The following is a 7,950-nucleotide window of genomic DNA, read 5'->3' on the forward strand; positions in this document are numbered from 1 at the left end:
TAATAGGGAATCTGTAACTGTATATGATATATCTTGATTCTTTTTTTCCAGTTCCTCTCCCCTCCTTTTCAACCCTTTCTCTCGTTATTTATAAAACCTTTGTTTCCGTTCTTCCTTCTATTCTTTTTTCTTTTTTTATCCTTTCCTTTCTCTTCCCCTCTTCCTTGTTTCCCCTCCAATTTGAGCATTTTCTTCTCATTTCCAAATATTTATTGTACATTTTGGTCCTTATTTATACTTTCAGTTTCTTACACCAGAGAAACAATGTGGTATTTAAAACATGTGTGTCTGATTTATTTAACTTAAGACCGTGGTCTCAAGATGCATCCATTTAGCCAGAAATAACTTTATCTTATCCTTCTTTATGGCAGAGTATTATACCATTGTATTAAAAAAAAACCTCTTCTTTATTCATTCATTGGTTGATGGTCATTTGGACTATTTCAAAGATTTAGCTATTTATAAATTGTGCCACTATAAACAAGAGGCATGAATACATCACTGTGGTAGGATGCTTTTAATTCTTTTGGGAAGATACCAAGAAAGGGAATAGCTGGGTCAAATGGAACCTCTAGTTTTAGTTTTCTGAGGAATCTCCAAGCTGATTTCCACAGTGGTTGTACCATTTCACACTCTCACCAACAGTGGAGAAGGTTTCCTTATTCCCCACAGGGTCACCAGTATTTGTTATTTTTTTCCTCATTGAGTTTATTGGTACATTTTAGGTGTACAGTACAGTTACATTCATCATTGGAATCTTGTATCTCTACATGACAGGTCTTGGTTCTCATTTTTTCCCCTTGTCCCTGCTCTCCCTTCACCCCTCCTTCCTTCCCTATTTACAAATACTTTATTTCCATTTTTTCATTTTCTCAATTTTTTTCTTTTCCCTTATTTCCTTTCCCTACCCTTCCCACTTCCCCTACACTTTCAGCCCTTTTATTCCTATTTCACATTATTGTTGTTTATTTTTTGATAATAGCTGTTCTTTCTAGAGTGAGATGAAATTTCAGCATTGTTTTTTTTTCCAGCTTTAACTGAGTTTATTGGTACATTTTAGGGATACAGTACAGTTACATTCATTGTTGGGATCTTGTACCTCTACATGACAAGTCTTGGTTCTCATTTTTTCCCCTTGTCCCTGCCCTCCCTTCACCCCCTCCTCTCCTCCCCATCTACAACCACTTTATTTCCATCTTCTCATTATCTCCCATGTTTTTCTTTTCCATTTTTACCCTTCCCCTACCCATCCCACCTTCCCTACAGCTTTAGCTCCTTTATTCCCATTTCTCAATGTCAGTAATCTTATTAGGATCTTCTGTATTATTGCAGATTATTCACACCAGAGAAACTATTCGGTATTTACACATGTGTGCCTTATAGCATTGTTTTTTTTTAAAAAATTGAGTTTATTGGTACATTTTACACAGTTACATTCATTATTGGGATCTTATACCTTTACATGACAGGTCATGGTTCTCAATTTTTCCCCTTGTTCCTGCCCTCTTTTCACCTCTTCCTTCCCTCCCCATTTACAAACACTTTATTTTCATCATTTCATTTTCTCACATTTTTTTATTTTCCCTTATTACTTTTCCCCTACCCTTCCCACTTTCCTTATAGCTTTAGCCCCTTTCTTCCCATTTCACAATGTCAGTTGTCTCATTAGGATCATATGTACTATTATGATCAGTGATGTTGAACATCTTAAAAAATATATTTAGTTGTCATTTCTACTTCATGTAAGAAGTATCTATTCATTTCAGAATCCTATTTTCAGATTGGGTCTTTAAATTTTGGGGTCTGATTTTTTAGTTCATTATATAGTCTAGATAGTACATAGTAGATAGTACTATAGCAGTATTTTTTAGTTGTTTATATAGTCTAGATAATAGATAGTAGATATCTACTAGATAGTAGAGGAAAAGCTGGTATTTTTTTTCTCATACTGTATTGTCTCTTCACTCTGTGTCTCTTGCTGTGCTGAAGCTTTTTAAAAATAAGATGAGATCCCAGCTTTTGATTCTTTGTAATGATTTCTGTGCAATTAGGGTTTTGTTCATAAAGCCTTTGTCTACACCAGTGTTTTCAAGAGTTATACGTATTATCTCTTCCAACAGATTTAGTGTTTCTGTTTTAGTATTTAGATCTTTGATCCATTTCAATTTTAGTTTAGCACATGGTGAAAGATATGCCTAAAATTTTTTTATCTTATGCCTTTCTTTAATGTTAACCTTTGTAAATAAGTGTAGTGTTCTTAACATGTATATAATAGTACTAAATTACAAGTTATATAAATTTTGTATTTTCTCCTTAATGTTCTGTCCAAATAAAATTCAAATTCCATGTTACATTTCCTTGTTATATCTTTTGATAATATGACTTTTCTTGTCTTTGCCTTGTCAACTTTAAGATTCTTGGAAATAACCCAAATGCCCATCAACTGGAGACTAGATAAAGAAGATGTGGTTTTTCTATAAAATGCTATACTACTCAGCCATAAAGAATGAGAAACTAAGGCTGGGCATGGTGGCGCATGCCTGTAATCCCAGTACTTGGGAGGCTGAGGCAGGAGGATTGCTGTGAGTTTGAGACCAGGCTGAGCTACATAGTGAGTTCCAGGTTAGTTTCACTACATAGTGAGACCCTGTCTCAATCTCCCCCCGAAAAAAAAGAATGAGAAACTAGAGACATTTATAGCTAAATGGATGCACACTGAGGCTATACTATTAAGTGAAATAAATAGGACACATGAGTAAATACCAAATAGTTCCTCTGGTGTGAAAAACTAAAAGTGTAAATAAGGTTCAAATGGTATAATTGGAAGTGTGAAAATGGCTAAACGGGAAGTGGGAAAGGGAGGGGAAAGGAAATAAGGGAAAAGAAAAAATGTGAAAAAATGAAAAAATGTAAACAAAGTCTCTGTAAATAGGGAAGGGTGAAGGGGGTGAAGGGAGGACAGAGATATGGGGAAAAAACAAGAACCAAGATCTGTCATGTAAAGGTACACGATCCCAATGATAAATGTAACTGTATTGTTTGCTTTGAATGTACCAATAAACTTAATGGAAAAAAAAATGAAGCTGAAGGAATTCAACAGAAGCAGTTAAAAAGAATCTTAAAGTGTCTAATTTTAATCTTCAGCAAGTGGAAACCCAGTTTTTCCAGCACCAATTGATAAAAAGGTTATCTTTCTTCCAGTGAAGGTGTAGCCCCTTTGTCAAAGATAGGAGGCTGAGTGTGTTTGGAGTTGTTTCTGAATCTTCTAATCTATTCCATTGATTCCCCCCAGTTCTGTTCTTTTGCCAGTAAAATGCTGTTATTTTTTTTCATTGAATTTATTGGTACTTTTTAGGAATACAATACAGTTATATTCATCATTGGGATCTTGTACCTTTACAAGATGTTTCTTGGTTCTTATTTTTTCCCCTTGTTCCTTCCCTTCCTTTATCCCTTCCATCCTTCCCTATTTACAAAGACTTTCTTCCCATTTTTTCCTTTTCTCATATTTTTTTATTTTCCCTTCCCTCACCCTTCCCACTTCCCCTACTCCTTTAGCCTCTTTCTTCCTATTTCACATTATCAATTATACAATTTGAACCTTATTTACACTTTTAGTTTTTGACACCAGAGAAACTGTATTTACTCAAGTATGTCCTATTTATTTCACTTAAGAGTCTGGCTTCAATGTCCATTGATTTAGCTATAAATGTCTCTAGTTTTTCATTCTTTATGGCTGAGTAGTATGTCATTTTATAGAAGAACCACATCTTCTTTATCCAATCTCCATTTAATGGGCAATTGGGCTGTTTCCAAGTTTTGGGTATTGCGAACTGTGTCGCTATAAACATGGATGTGCATATATCACTGTGGTATTAATTCTTTTGGGAAGATACCCAGTTGTGGGGTAGTTGAGTCAAATGGGACCTCTAATCCTAGTTTTTTGAGGTATCTCCATGTTGTTTTCCACAGTGGTTGCACCAGTCTTGCACTTCTACCAACAATGGAGAAGAATTCCCATCTCCCTACAACCCCACCAGCATTTGTTTATTGGTTAGTTTTTTGATAGCAGCCATTCTTTCTGGGGTGAAGTGGAATCTCAGTGTTGTTTTCATCTGTACCACTCTAATGACCAGTGATGTTGAACATTTTTTCATATATTTACTTGATGCTTTTACTTGTTTTTCTGAGAAATGTCTGTTCATTTCAGATGCCCATTTTTGAATCAGATCTTTAAATTTGGGAGGTCTGATTTTTTTGACTTCTTTATATATTTTAGATAGTAGACCTTTGTCTGAGGAACAGCTGGTAAAAATTTCTCCCACATTGTAGGTTGTCCCTTAGCTCTGTTAGTAGTTTCTCTTGAAGTACAGAAGCTTTTTAAAAAGACGAGATCCTAGCGGTTGATTCTTTGTGCTGGTTCTCATGCTACTGAGGATTTCTTCATAAAGTCTTTTCTTATGCCAATATCTTCAAGAGTTCTACCTGCTTTATCTTCCAGCATGTTTAGTGTTTCTGTTTTAATATTTAGATCTTTAATCCACTTGGATTTTAGTTTGATACATTGTGAAAGATAGGGATCTAGTTTTAATCTTTGTTTTTCCAACACCATTTATTGAAAAGGCTGTCTTTTCTCCAATGAGGATGGTTGGCTCCTTTGTCAAAGATGTGGTATCTGAGTGTGTCTGGAGTTGTTCGTGCATCTTCTAATCCATTCCATTGATCCTCAGGTCTGTTCTTTGCCATTACCATGCTGTTTTTAATCCCAGTACTGTTTAGTATAATTTCGAGTCAGGGATTTTGATGCCTCCTGCCTTGCCTTTGTTTTTCAGTTTTGCTTTTGCTCTTCTAGGTCTCTTCTGGTTCCAAAATGAAATTTGGATTGTTTTTTAAATTCTGTTTGATATGATTGTAATTTAATCATAATTATATTAAATGTGTATAACAATTTTTTAAGTATGCCCATTTTCGCCATATTGTTTTTTCCTACCCAAGAACAAGGGATATATTTCCATTTTTTGATACTCTTTTCTATCTCCTTGGTCAGAGTACTGTAATTTTCAATTTAAAGTTATTACCTTAGGTAGATTGATTCCTAGGTATTTCAGTTTTGGAATACTATTATGAAATGTGTTGTTTCCTGAATTTCTCTCTCAGTGAGTTTATTATTCATGTACAGGTATGCTATTGATTTTTGATTATTGACTTTGTATCCAGCTATTCTACTGAATTTGGTTATTACAGTTAGAAGTCTTTTGGTGGAGTTTTTGAGTTTTCTGTGTAGTTTCATGTCATTCACAAATACGACCATTTTACTTTTCCTATCCTTTTATTTCTTTCCCTGTTTAATTTCTCTGGCTAAGATTTCTAGAACTGTATTGAATAGGCATGTTGATAGTGGCCTTCCTTGTCCTTTTTCTGATTTTAGCATGAAACAGTTTCCATTTTTGACCATTTAGTATGAAGTTGGATGTTGGTTTTTCATAGATGGCTTTTATCAGGTTGAGGTAGACACTATTTCAATTTTCTGTAGTTTTTTTAAAAATTAGGAATGGACTGTCAAATGCTTTATCTGTGTCTATTGAGATAATCCTGTGGGTTTTGTCTTTGGCTCTATTGATATGGTGTATTATATTTGTTGACATGCATATGTTGAACCATCTCTGTATCACTGGAATGAATTCCTACTTGGTCATGATTTGTAATCTTCTTGATGATTTGTTTCATTCTGCTTGCTATTTATCTTATTGAGGATTTTTGTGTCGATGTTCATTAGGGAAATTGGCCTGTAGTCCTCTTTTTTGGTTGAATTTTTCTCTGGTTTTGGTAAGAGAGTAATGCTGCTTCCAGAAATGAATTCAGAGGTAATGCTTCACTTTCAATTTCATTAAACAGTTTGAAAAATAGCAGTATTAGCACTTCTCTCAATTTGTAGAATTTAGCAGTGAATCTGTCAGGGCCTCAGCTTTTTTTAGTAAGTTTTTAATTATGTCTTCAATTTCATTGACTGATACTTGGTTATTTAGAAAAAAAATTTTTTTATTCAGCTTTGGTGATTTATATGCATCCAGGAATCTATCCATTTATTATGAGTTTTCTGTCTTAGAAGAATACAGTTTCTTGAAGTAGCTATTGAGGATCTTCTGGATTTCTACAGGATCTGTTGTGATTTCATCCCTAATTGCAATGATTTGAGTCTTTCCTTTTTTTTTTTTGACAAGGTTAGCTAAAGGTTTGTAAATTTTATTTAATCTTTTAAAGAACCAACTTGTCAGTTCATTGCTTCCTTTTATTGTTTTCTCATTCTCAATTGTATTGATTTCTGCAGTGATCTTTATAATTTCTTTCCTTATATTAGCTTTAGCCGCGACTAGCTCTTCTTTTTCTAGAAGCGTGAAGTTCAACATTAGGTTGTTTATTTGTACTGGCTCTTTTTCTGATATGGGAATTCACCACTATAAATCTCCCTCATAGGACTGTTTTCATTGTGTTCCATTAGATCCAGTATGTTGTATTGGTATTATCATTTAACTGTACAAACTGTCTTAATTTCTTCCTTAATTTCATCCATGACCCATTGGTTATTTGGGAAGTTGCCATTTAATTTCCATGTGTTTATAAATTTCTTGTGGTTACTTTTGCCATTGCTTCCAATTTCGTTTTGTTATGGTCTGATAATATGCATGGTATAATTTCAGTTCCTTTTCTTTTACTTAAGCTTGTTCTGTGAATTAGTATATGAACTATTTTAGAGAACATACTGTGTACAGCTGAGAAGAATATGTATTCTGATTCTGTGGGATGGAACACTTTGTAGATATCTACTAAGTGCATTTGTTGAAAAGTTTGGTCCACTTCTGATATTTCTTTTTTGATTTTTATGCCTAGTTTATCCATTTGTGATGGTAGGGTATTGAGGTTTGTCATTACAATTAGTGCTTATTTGATTTTTCATGTCTGTTAATATTTGTTTTATATAGTAGGGTTCACTAATATTTGGTGTGTGTACATATATATCTATCTATATATATAGATATATAGATATATATGTGTGTGTGTGTATTTATCATTGTTATCTCTTCCTCTTGGATTGTTCCCTATACAAGGATATAGTGATCTTCTTTGTCTCTCTGCAATTGTCTTGGCTTGAAATCCACATTGTCTGCAAATTGAGTAGCTACCCCCTGATTTTTTCCGGTTCCTGCTACATGGAGAATTATTTTTCTTTATTTAACTTTCAGTCTGTGATTTTCTTTTGAATTAAATGTGTTTCTTTTATATAGCATATTTTGTATCTTGCTTCTTGAGCCATTCTGCTGGTCTGTTTCTTGTTTTTTCTTGCTGTGAGATTAAATTGTTCCATCTCTAAAATCAGTAATGTGGACAAACATAATACCTTTTAGCTCATAGCTCATAATTCAGTGAAGAAATCAAAATCATGATTACTGGTGCAGTCTGCTTAGAAGATAACAGTAGTAAGGCGGACTCATCATGTGTTCATACATTTTGACATGGTGATCCAACTTCAGTAAATTCATCCATTTGTAGAGGTTTCAGTACATAGTCAGCTGGCTCTAAGACAGGGATGGCAAACTTGTTACAGAGGAGAAACAACATGGAAGGTAGTAAAGGCAAAAAGAGGCAAGTCTCTTTTGATGGTAATTGAGACCATTTACATTCATGGTCATATATATATATATATATATATATATTATCCTTGTCATATTGTTTTCCTGTTGTTGATTCCCTACCCCGCTCTGTTTGAATACTTGCCTTTCCTGGTAGATTTATTCTGTTAGTGTTCATGAAGTTGTAGTCCTTGTTATCTCTTTCTTTCTTTTTTTTTTTAATTGAGTTTATTGGTACATTTTAGGGATACAGTACAGTTACATTCATTGTTGGGATCATGTACCTTTACATGGCAAGTCTTGATTCTCATTTTTTCCTCTT

This window comes from Fukomys damarensis, unplaced genomic scaffold (genome assembly GCF_012274545.1).
Source record: "Fukomys damarensis isolate Sample0158 unplaced genomic scaffold, DMR_v1.0_HiC HiC_scaffold_24, whole genome shotgun sequence".
Taxonomy (NCBI): Eukaryota; Metazoa; Chordata; class Mammalia; order Rodentia; family Bathyergidae; genus Fukomys; species Fukomys damarensis.